Consider the following 13,101-nt stretch of genomic DNA (forward strand, 5'->3'; position numbering starts at 1 on the left):
TTAATTTGCTAATTAGAATTTTTGACATAGAATATTTGCTACAGCTAAATTAAAAAAAAAAACTTTTCCATCTTTCCTATATATCAATAATGTATGTCATAAAAATAACCTACAAACTGAAATGACAGTGGGGAGAAAGCTATAGCTTGTCTATCTTCATATTTAATAATAAAACTAAGTTGATAATATCTAGCATGTAAAGGTGAAGGGCTCAGTTTCTGAAGGAAGACTGCCTGGGTTTCAAAACTGGGTCTCTCTTTTGCTAATATATGACTTCAGACAAATTGCTAATAAGCCTCATTTCAAATGCATAGAAACATTTCAAAAACTCGTCAAAGTGATGTGTGAGTAACTGTGAAATGATGTTTGTGAAAATGGTTGGCATGTTTCCTGGCACAGGGTTAAGTGTTCCGTGAATGTTTTCTTTTTTTTTTTTTTAGATAGGAGATTCATATTTTATTTCTCCATAGACATATTTACAGCGAATATAAATTAAAAGCCTGTTTGCACACCAAACCCAGGTCCTTTTGGTGGTTCAGTCAAAGAGGTAAGACCTCCAGCTGGCTCACAGGAGAAGTGTCCACTCCTTGGCCCAGGTTTTGCGATTTTCCCAGCCTTCAGCTCATCAATAATTTCTTCAATATCTTTAGGTGTCAGATCCTCATAGTAGTTGTCATTTATTTGAACCATTGATGCATTTACACAGGCCCCTAAACATTCGACTTCTATAAAAGTGAAAAGTTTGTCAGGTGTAGTCTCTCCAAACTTTATGCCAAGTTTTTTTTCTGAATGGCTTCCAGTATGCTGTTGGGGTTTTGGAGCATGCAATGTGTGGTAGTGCAGACTTGAATGTGATACTTTCCAACAGGCTTTCATTTATACATTGTATAAAAAATTACTACTTCATACACTCTCATTGGAGGTACTTGTAAAATTTCTGCAACTTTGTTCATAGCAGATGGGCAGCCATCCATTCTGTCTCTGGGCTAAATCCAGAACTGGAAGCACAACTGCTGCCTTATGCCCTCCTGGGTAGTTTTTCACAATGGCTTCTATCCTCTTATAGTTTTCTGATATGAAATCAAATGGAGTTTCTGGGTTATTCTCAGGGGTATCTCTGTGCACAAATAAGGCTCCTCTAGCCGTCTATGGGGTCACACAGAGTTGGACACGACTGAAGTGACTTAGCAGCAGCAGCTCCATTCTGAACAGCTGTCTTATGCAGATTTCTTATATGTTTTCCCAGTGGGTGGCGAGGATGGCCGTGCGGGCCTGTAGCGCCGTGGAGAGAAACATGGCTGGCCAAACTGCAGGCCTCCGGGCCTCGCCAGGCACAGTCCCGAGCGGTCAGCACGCAGGGCGTGCACCTCTATTGTTTTTATTACTGTCCTTTACAACCTAAACAGAATCAGACTTTTTTCCCCCTCTTTACATTATATGGAGGCAGATTTCATGTAACAAGTAACAATTGGTCAGGTAGATTTGGCCTTGGAGTACAAATGAAGAAGGGTGAAGGCCAATAGAGTTTTGCAAAGAGAACTCACTGGTCATAGCAAACACACTCTTCCAACAACACAAGAGAAACTCTACACATGGACATCACCAGATGGTCAATACATAGTCAGACTGATTATATTTTTGCAGCCAAAGATGGAGAAGCTCTATACAGTCAACAAAAGCAAGACCAGGAGCTGACTGTGGCTCAGATCCTGATCTCCTTATTGCCAAATTCAAACTTCAATTAAAGAAAGTAGGGAAAACCACTAGACCATTCAGATATTACCTAAATTCCGTTACAATTATACAGTGGAAGTGAAAAATGGATTCAAGTGATTAGATCTGATAGAGTGCCTGAAGAACTATAGACTGAGGTTCATGACATTGTACAGGAGGCAGAGATCAAGACCATCCACAAGAAAAAGAAATACAAAAAGTCAAAATGGTTGTCTGAGGAGGCCGTACAAATAGCTGTAAAAAGAAGAGAAGCAAAAGGCAAAGGAGAAAAAGAAAGATATACCCAGCTGAATGTAGAGTCCCAAAGAATAGCAAGGAAATATAAGAAAGTTTTCCTTAGTAATCAATGCAAAGAAATAGAGCAAAACAAGAGAATGGGAAAGACCAGAGATCTCTTCAATAAAATTAAAAATACCAAGGGAACATTTCATGCAAAGATGGGCACAATAAAGGACAGGAATGGTATGGACCTAACAGAAGCAGAAGATATTAAGAAGAGGTGGCAAGAATACACAGAACTATACAAAACAGATCTTCAGGACCCAGATAATCACAACAGTGTGATCACTTACATAGAGCCAGACAACCTGGAATGCAAAGTCAAGTGATGTGATGCCTTAGGAATCATCAAAACCAACAAAACTAGTGGAGGATATGGAATTCCAGTTGAGCTATTTCAAATCCTAAAAGATGATGCTGCGAAAATGCTGCACTCATTATGCCAGCAAATTTGAAAAACTCAGCAGTGACAATGGGACTGGAAAAGGTCAGTTTTCAATCCAATCTCAAAGAATGGCAATGTCAAAGAATGCTCAGACTACCACACAATTGCCCTCATCTCACATGCTAGCAAAGTAATGCTCAAAATTCTCCAAGCCAGGCTTCAACAGTATGTGAACTGTGAACTTCCAGATGTTCAAGCTGGATATAGAAAAGGCAGAAGAACCAGAGATCAAATTGCCAACATCCACTGGATCATCAAAAAAGCAAGAGAGTTCCAGAAAAACATGTATTTCTGCTTTATTGACTATGCCAAAGCCTTTGACAGTGTGGATCACAACAAATTGTGGAAAAGTCTTAAAGAGATGGGAATACCAGACCACCTGACCTGCCTCTTGAGAAATCTGTATGCAGGTCAGGAAGAAGCAGTTAGAACTGGACATGGAACAACAGACTGGTTCCAAATAGGGAAAGAAGTACATCAAGGCTATTTATTTTTACCCTGTTTCTCTAACTTATATGCGAGTACATCATGAGAAACACTGGGCTGGATGAAGCACAAACTGAAATCAAGACTGCCTGAAGAAATACAATAACTTAAGATATGCAGATGACACCACCCTTATGGCAGAAAGTGAAGAACTGAAGAGAGTCTTGATGAAAGTGAAAGAGGAGAGTGAAAAAGTTGGCTTAAAACTCAACATTCAGAACACTAAGTTCATGGCATCTGGTCCCATCACTTCAGAGCAAATAGACGTGGAAACAGTGGAAACAGTTACAGACTTTATTTTTGAGGGCTCCAAAATTACTGCAGATCACATCTGCAAAATCAGTTCTGCAGATCACTCCAAAATCACTGCAGCCATGTAATTAAGACGATTGCTCCTTAGAAGAAAAGTTATGACCAACCTAGACAGCATATTAAAAAGCAGAGACATTACTTTGCCATCAAAGGTCTGTATTGTCAAAGCTATTGTTTTTCCAGTAGTCATGTATGGATGTGAGAGTTGGATTATAAAGAAGGCTGAGCACTGAAGAACTGATGCTTTTGAACTGTGGTGTTGGAGAAGATTCTTGAGAGTCCCTTGGGCTACAGGAGATCCATCCAGTCCATCCTAAGTGAAATCCGTCCTGGATATTCATTGGAAGGCCTGATGCTGAAGCTGAAACTCCAATACTTTCACCACCTGATGTGAAAGGCTGACTCATCTGAAAAGACCCTAATGCTGGGAAAGACTGAAGGTGGGAGGAAAAGGGGAAGACAGGATCAGATGGTTGGATGGTTTCACCAACTGAATGCCCATGAGTTTGAGTAAACTCCAGGAATTGGTGATAGACAGGGAGGCCTGGGGTGCTGCAGTCCATGGAGTTGCAAAGAGTCGGACACGACTGAGTGACTGAAAAGAACTGAATGGACCTGAACACTTGGTCTAATTTACATTTGTCAAGTCATGCAATTCTTTCCTGACCAGACCAAGTGAGTGCCTTACCTACTAAGTGGCCTTTTACTGAGAAGTTTTACAATGCCTGATGCTCCACTGCACCCTTTTTTTAGAATTCACAGAGCATCACTAAATGTTCCCTATAAATTTCAACAACCTCAGTCAATGTTGCAGATCTGGGAGCCTCCTTCCCTGTTATAGGTCACCTTTCAATCCGTTCTGAGCCTCTATTAATATGTTTGTCTCCCTGCTTTCCTAGTAGATCTTCAGACTCAATGGTGTTTAAAGCTTAGTTATATTCCTGCACCCAAAATAAACAAAAATGTAATCCAAACATGATATACAAAGTGAATTTCACCTGTTTGCTATTGTCATTGTATTAGTGAATGTCCAATTTTCATTAATACTGTACTTCAGATATAAATGCAACCAATAAAAGTCTATTTCAAAACAGATTCTTCAGAGTGAAATAAATGTAAAGCTCTTGCTATATACTGAGTAAAACTGAGGTTCAAAAAAACCTGTGTGGTACTGTATATCCACACATCAGCAGTATACAATGAAATCTCAATCTTCATTCAAAGACAAGAGAAAACTACTTTTTATATATGTCATTATCAGGAGAAACATCATGTCTCATTGTACCTCTGCTGCTGCTGAGTTGCTTCAGTCATGTCTGACTCTGTGAAACCCCACAGACAGCCCCCACTAGGCTCCCCCATCCCTGGGATTCTCTAGGCAAGAACACTGGAGTGGGTTGCCATTTCCTTCTCCCATTGTACCTCATGTTAGCTAATTACTTCTCATTACAGAAGTAAAAAATACATGCACTTATATTTAAAATAATGAGAAAAATAATAAAATATTTACTAGTCTGGTTTTACTGTTAAATAATACCTGCATTTGGGTGTATAAATTTCTGGACTTCATACATATAGTTCTTGTTTTTTTTTTTCTTTATAACAATATTGTTATGGTATTACAAACATTATTAAATAACATGAATTTCATTTCTACTTAGCAATTTTATTCTTTTTTCTATCCCAGTGTTCTTTAATTGGACTAGTTAATGAAAACATAGCATTGAATTTATTTTTATAGTAGATTTTTATTGTCCCTGTTAAGCATTTAGGGAGTTTTCAACTTACTGTTTAGATGTCACCATGATGATCATTCTTAAAGTCATTTTGTTTATGGTCCAATGTACTCTAAGGAAAAAAAATATTAAATACAATTGAAAATTTTACTAGACATGCATATTTATAAAGAAATACAAATTGCTCTTAGGAAAAAAAAAAATAACTGCAACTATTTAATCTCCCACCATAATCCGAGCATTCAATTTTTATTTCTACTATAACAGTGGCAAATAAGTGATTTTTATAGGCTCTAGTTTTGTATTAAAACTGTATGTTTTACATTGGCTGGGTATTTTTTCATTTAATATGTGAGGTAGAACTTTAAAAAAATTAACATTAATCTAATCTCTTGAGTTTATTTTCTGTTGCTACAATATGTTGTCTGTTGTTCTACTTTTGTTCACCGACTCGCTGTTGAAGACTTAATTTGTTTGCTTACATTTTTCAGATGCTAAGATCATTAACAATTTTTCTATTAATATTATTTTGTTACATATATTTACAGACTATAATTTTCTATTTAATTGCTTTTGTACTTGAAAAATTGTGGCTCAGGTGGTAAAGAATCTCACTGCAATGCGGTAGACTGGGTTTGATCCCTGGATTGGGAATATCCCCTGCAGTAGGGAAAGGCTACCCAATCTAGTATTCTGGCCTGGAGAATTCCAAGGACTGTATAGTCCATGGGGTCACAAAGATTCGGACACGACTGAGCAACTTTCACAGTCACAGTCACTTGAAACATAATTTTAAAAACTGAGGTAGCCACATCTAGTTTTAAATATGTACATGCATAGATGAATAAAACATGTAATTATATATTTATATGTATGCATATGCACTTATACTGATACAATTTATAAAGATATATATTTAAACAAATTCATATCTGAATTAGTTTATATAGAAAGTTCATAAATATTTCACTGTCAGTTAAATATTTGCTGTATATTTTTATTTTCCAAGTTTACTGAACTGATCAAGGTTGATATCATGGATCAAGGTTGATTTTCATAGTGAAAATCATATTGATACAATTAATTGCCAATATATTTTGATAAGAGGGAAACTTGGCTACTGTGGCATTCTTCATGAAAGATTATAAACTCAGTGCAACCATGAGGAAATCAGAAAGACTCAAATTAAGAGATATTCTAAACCAGTTGAGATCATGAAAAGCTAAAGAAGACTGTCACAGATCATAGGATACCAAGGAAGCATGATGATTGAATAAACTGGTGGCATCCTGAATAGAATCCTAGAAAGAAAAAAACTTAGTGGAAAAACTGCAGAAATTCAAATGTCTCATGCTTATTTACCAATACTGTACCAGTGTTAATTTCTTGTTTTTGAAAAACCTACCATGATTATATAATATTAGGAACATTAAATGAAGGGTATATGGAAACTGTATTTTCTTGGCATGTTTTCAGCAAATCTAAATTTTTTCCAAATATATTTATTCATAAATTATGATCATGTATGTATATAATGATATATCTAAAATTTACTTTGTTTTATTTTAATGAAAAAGAATGCATGGCTTTTTCCTGCATAAGAATGGTTAATATTCTCAATGGCAAATATATTTCTATTGGCTTCTTAAAAATTGTATATACATTTTATATTATTAACTTCAGCAAGCCTTTTTACTTGTAAAAAATATACCTGCCTATTTTCTATTGCCCTGTCTTACCTCATGATTTCATGTCCCATTTTATCTCTGAGTATTTTCTTATTTGTAAAGTACTTTCTTACTTTACATTTTATCCCTGATTAAAAGTATTTTTAGAAATACAATCATATATACATTGAACTTGATTATTGTCCTTAATCTGTCATACTTTATTCATTCAACTTTGATTTTGTGTGTTTATTCATCTTTGTATTATGACTATAAAATCAAGGCTCAAGTTGCAATTTTCCTCTCTTGCATCTTATATGAGGACAGAGGAATGCATATTTTTCCTAGGTGAATTTTGAGGTGATAATATTCAACTTTTCATGGTAGTCACCTGCTCTTCTGAACTTGAACTCTCTTTTCTCACTGGAAGTTTCCCTAATACATTTAGTTGCACATCTGTGCCATATCCTTGATCATGTTGAACTTCTCCATGTCCTAGAATTAATCCTGTGTTACTTCCTGTGCATATGAGATGGGCTAATTTCCATAATAAAGTAAATGTACTGAGAAAGTCTCATGCCACAGGAATTATGAATTCAATGTTATAGTCTGTTTTAGAAATAGATTAGTTTATAGGTGAGGCACATCAGTATTGAGCTTTTGGGGGTTCAGAGAAATTTTCTCTCAAATTGATGATTATTTCTTTCTATTTTTGTAGTCAATGCAATAAATAAGTCTAGAATTTAGGACTAAAGAATGCATGTGAAGTAAAATCTTAAGGTTTTGGAAAATGTATTTGTTCAAGTTCCTTGTTTAGGTACCACTGAAATTGCTTTATTGTAGGGTGCTGCTGCTGCTAAGTCGCTTCAGTCGTGTCCGACTCTATGCAACCCCATGGACAGCAGCCCACTAGGCTCCCCTGTCCCTGGGATCCTCCAGGCAAGAACACTGGAGTGGGTTGCCATTTCCTTCTCCAATGCATGAAAGTGAAAAGTGAAAGTGAAGTCTCTCAGTCAAATCGGACTCCTAGCAACCCCATGGTCTGCAGCCTACCAGGCTCCTCCGTCCATGGGATTTTTCAGGCAAGAGTACTGGAGTGGGGTGCCATTGCCTTCTCCTTAGTGTAGGGTAGGTAATGGAAAAAATGTAGTCCAAGGACATACTTAAAAATCTTTCTTACTGATGTTGGTTATATCAGTCTCTTCCTTTTGCAACCACCGATTTCTAGATCTTGGTATATGTTCTCATTTCTCTATGAAATTAAAGTGACAGTCACATTTTATCTCTTTGTTGTAGCTTCATAAGCAATTAAGGAGAAGGAAATGGCAACCCACTCCAGTACTCTTGCCTGGAGAATTCCATGGACAGAGAGCAGCCTGTCGGTGAGCTGTGGTCCATGGGGTAGCAAAGAGTCACATAAGACTGAGCGTCTAACACACACATAAGAAATTAAAGGAAAACTTTCAGCAGGTTTTTCAGGCACTGTAGGTGATTGTTCAAGCTCATCATTTTACATTTTGTATCTTAATAGAATTTGTTTCCATTAAATCTTTGTTCTTTACATCAGATGATAGTAGCTACATTATATTCATGGGACAAAAATATTTATATTTTAAATATAAATATTTAAATTTACATTTGTCTATATAATGTCATCCTTTTAAAAAATCAAATATGATTGGCATGGAAATAAACTTAATTTAGCAAAACTTAGCTAGCAAATAAAGCATGGCTAAGACTTCTTCCTGAAAACTTCAGAGAAATTGTGCAATCCTAAATTGATAAAGATGTTTTATTTTACTGAGTTGTCCTTTCTGTATTATGTTAGTATTTAAGTTATTTAAAGAATATAGAGTTTATTACAAATATAACTGACTTTTAGGGTAATCAGGAAAAGTTTTGTAATTAAATAATAAAGTATCCTGCTAGAATAAGGGAAGAATCTGCTCTATAAATCATGATAATTTGAACAGTGAATATTGTACTTAAATTGGAGAAGTAAATGAGCTTTAAAGGGCAGAAGGAGATCTACTAGCCACTTCTCAATCAAAATGTAAACATGCATAAGACTGTGCTTGCTTTAAAAATATTTGACTGTTAAATTTGTTTCTTAAAATCTTTAAAATTATTGTTGCTGCTCTCCTTAACAAGCACACATAAATACAACTAAAACTTTGTGAAATATGTCCTATGGTATCATATTGAAGATAAGCTAAAATTAGGAATAGCCTAGTTACCACCTTCTAATTCATACCAAGTCCACAGAACCTGACAGTTTCAGGTTAATTATTGCTGCAAAACTATTCCTGCTAGATAATGCAGAGAAAGCATTACATTAATTTTTGCCTTTACTGTTAGGTTTTCCACAAAATCTGTTTTATTATAAATAGTTTCATTGTTTTTACATATTTTGAAAGCCCAAACTCCTTTAAATAATGATCATATGTTAAATTAATATTTTAATACTTTCACTTTAACAGGGGTTAATGCTAAATATAATTAATGTGTATATGGAAATTTTAGGCTTCAATGGCACTCAGAAGAGATATGCTCAGTATACATGCAAAAAGAAAATAAAATCCTGTCATGAGAGCTTATTAGATGTATCTATTCATACCTCATAATGCTTTCACTTAGACAGGTATATTCCAATAGAAATAAACTGCTCTCCTTTTGGAAGAGCCTTCCTGTCTCACTTACAATATATTATGAATTGAGACAATCTGATTTTCACCTCCTAAGATACAGCTGTGTTATACAGCCTATATAGAATAGATGTGAGATCTTTCACCTCTAATAATGGGAGTCTTCTTTTTTCCCTTGCAGCCACACGGGAGGAACTTTCAGACTCCCAGCCCACTGAGAGCTAAATGCACAAGGGATTCCCATGAGGTACTCACCAGATCACTGGGGCAGCTGGTAGTCTGTGCTATTGCTGGGAGAAGAGCCTGAAGAACCTCCAACGATGAAGAAACACCCAAGGTTCGCCTCTAGAGGGTGGAAGTCAGTGTTTCCTCTTCTCACCAGCAGCTCAGAATCTGGTTAAGTGGCTCAAAGTGCCTCAAGCTCACTTCAGAAATTCAGGTCCAGCATCCTCAACCAGTTTTATCAGCTAATCCTCACTACCTGGGCCTTTCTGGGTCTCAGCTCCTGCTGCACATCTTGTGCTGCAACAGCGGCTTCTCAGGGCTGCTCAGCGTTCTTTACCAAACCGGAAGTGACAAGGCAAAATCTACTGTTAATCTTGGAGGCTGGGAGCACAAAAAGCGCTGGTGCATCTGCTACTGCTTAGTTCAGGAATCAGGGGAGACAATGGGCAGAGTGTTGAGGCTTCCCTCTCATCCACAGGTCCCCGTCATCCAGGGCATCCTTCACCGAAGGAAGGACAGCCAGGGGCAGCAGGCAGATTCCAGCGAGTTTGTCTTCAACCCCCAATGATACAGATGAACAGTACAGACGACCCTGTGGGCAATGCGGTGTGTGCACCACTCTCAGGTGGTTGGGCAGAGTTGCTCGGAATTCAACTGCAGGCTGACGCCATTGTACCCCATCACAGTAAACTGAAACCAGATCCAGGCATCCTCAAACAAACCTCCCAACGTCTCTGCTGTCTTCCTGTTGGAGCCAGGGTGGGCCAAAGTGTGTTAGCAATCCTTGGCAGTTAGGCTCCAAAAAGTGTCCTCCTGGTGTAACTCGTACTAATGAAACAATATCGAGTTCAGTTCTGAAAAGGTGTGAGCTCTCACTCTAGCACCCATAGTCTTCCCAACAGGCCCTCGGAGGCTGCATTTGAGGTTTTCCTCAACAGGCAAGGAGTTCTCGCGAGGCTTGTGCAGTTGCGCTGCTCAGAGGTCTGAGCGCCTCTGCACGTGGCCTACCATCACCATCTTGGATTAAACGTCTTGTGTAGCAACAGCGACTTCTGCAAATGGTATCCTGAGCTGAGGTGTCAGAGGAGGTCTTTTTCACAGAAGAAATTCTGGTCTGAAGTGCCAGATGTGAGGCTTCTGCACACGGCCCTCTGTGAGCCAGAACAGATTAAACACAGAAGGGGGGAAAAAAAGGCTTTATTTTATTACCTAGATTATATTAATATATATAGTTCCTGGGAACTGTTAACACGTTTTGTTGGTAACACCATCACAAGGTCTTTTTAAATGAACATGTGTGTGCCTGCCAAGTTGCTTCACCTGTGTCTGATTCTTTGTGACCCGTGGACTCTAACCCCCCAGGCTCCTTTGTCCACGGGATTCTCCAGGCAAGAATACTGGAGTGGGTTGCCACACCCTTTTCCAGGGGATCTTCCAAACTCAGATATGGAATCCTGTGGCTCCTGCGGCTCCTGCATCGCAGGCAGATTCTTTACCACTTTACCCACCGGAAAAGCCCCCTTAATGTAAATAGAGTAACAGAAATATACTTAAGAGATATCCAATGATTCCTCTGCGTGACTTATTTACTTTTAGAACTCTCTCTCTCTCTCTACCTGAAGGCAGATAAGGTATTAACGTGAGCTATAATAACAATTTTCATAAAGGAATGAAAGGAGAAAGGAAAATGACTTTGGCTACCTCAAGGTTGTATCCCAAATAGTGCAGGCAAAAGTCACAGAGTGAACATTTTCACTGGAGAATATGGACTAAAATAACATTAATAAACTTTTCTAACACTATTAAGTGATGTTTTTAAGGAACTAATTCTCATTAAAGATGTTTCCAACATTTCTGAAGAGATTATATGTTTCATGGGGACTGCAGTAGATTGATGATGGATTCTCAAAGATGTTCCATGTCCAAAATCCTGGAACCTGGGAATATATTAATTTGCATAATAAGACATTGCAGAAGTTAAACATTTTGAGACGGGGGTTATTCTGGATTATCCTGGTGGCCTAATGAATCACAGAGGTCTTACAAGAGGCAGACTAAAGATAAGAAATGGGGAAGAAAATTAAAAAAAAAAATACAATGAGGTGGCAATAAGACCAGAGGTTGGAGTGGACCAGGATAAGCCAAAGGATGCAGGCAGCCTGTGAAAGCTGGAAGAGGCAAGGGAATGGGCTGATCACTAAGCCTTCAGAAGGATCCAGGTCCTCCCAATATCCTGATTTTTGAGTTCTGACCTCCAGAATTAGAACATATTTGTTTTGGACTTCCCTGGTGGCTCAGATAGTAAAGAATCCACCTGCAATGTAGGATGTCAGGGTTTGATCCCTAAGTCAGGGAAGAAACCCTGGAGAAAGGATTGGCTACCCACTCCAGTATTCTTGCCTGGAGAATTCCATGGACAGAAGAACCTAGTGGGTTGTAGTCCATGGAGTTGATAGAGCTGGACAAAATTGAAGCAACTAGCACACACATCAGAGAAGGCAATGGCACCCCACACCAGTACTCTTGCCTGGAAAATGCCAAGGACGGAGGAGCCTGGTTGACTGTGGTCCATGGGGTCACTAAGAGTCAGACATGACTGAACGACTTCACTTTCACTTTTCACTTTCATGCATTGGAAAAGGAAATCACAACCCACTCCAGTGTTCTTGCCTGGAGGATCCAGGGACGGGGGAGTCTGTTGGGCTGCCATCTATGGGATCACACAGAGTTGGACATGACTGAAGTGACTTAGCAGCAGCAGCAGCAGCACACACATACAGACATAGACTACCATATGGGCAAAGCTCTATGTTACCCAAACATCCTACAGTAGGAGGAGGCTATGAAAGCTTCAGTCTTATACTACCACTATATTTGATCCTCAAACTTCAAAGTTTCCAATAAGATAAATACTTGTTTCTCGTTCAAAACATTAAAAGGAGGGAAAGTAATCCAAATAGAAATCTCTGTGCCACAAGGTCACATCCAGTGTTCAGATTCATTTTTTTCATATTCTTTCATTGCCTTGTGAGGCTTGAATTTTATGACCTTTTGCTCATTTACATAGCTGGCAATTGATACAGACTATTCTCTGAGAACTTGGCTATGGATATTGAAAAGAGCATCAAAGTATGGTCTCTCCGTATGTCCTGCACTCCCTTACAGCATAGTGTCTACATTCCAAAGTTGAACATCCAGAAGCAGAAGCCAAATGGAAACAATTTCTTTCTTTCTTTCTTTTTTATGAACTGGACTCAGAATTCCTAGTCCATCACTTTCATTATACTCCATTTGTCAGGATAATCACAAGTCTCAAACAAAATTGACAAGGTGACAACATAGAATCCAGTAAACTTTGAGGATGCCTGATTGTAAGAACATGAGGGATGGGACATATATCTATGTGCCATGTATAAAAGATACAATCCAACAGGTTCACCGTGAGGGGAAGAAAAGATATTAAAGAGCAAGCAGCATTTTCCCCAAATATGTGATGTAGAGGTTGCATATATCACTTCTCTGCATATCCCTTTGTCTAAAGTTTAGTAAAGTACCTGTTTCTAGATGGCATA

General features: G+C 38.1%; 1 pseudogene; it reads right to left on the reverse strand.

Annotated features, from left to right (window-relative positions):
* Positions 1–430: 430 nt before the first annotated feature.
* LOC138421942 (NADH dehydrogenase [ubiquinone] flavoprotein 2, mitochondrial-like) lies at positions 431–12,820 on the reverse strand (annotated as a pseudogene).
* Positions 12,821–13,101: the final 281 nt, after the last annotated feature.

Source organism: Ovis canadensis, chromosome 16, assembly GCF_042477335.2.
Source record: "Ovis canadensis isolate MfBH-ARS-UI-01 breed Bighorn chromosome 16, ARS-UI_OviCan_v2, whole genome shotgun sequence".
Classification (NCBI taxonomy): domain Eukaryota; kingdom Metazoa; phylum Chordata; class Mammalia; order Artiodactyla; family Bovidae; genus Ovis; species Ovis canadensis.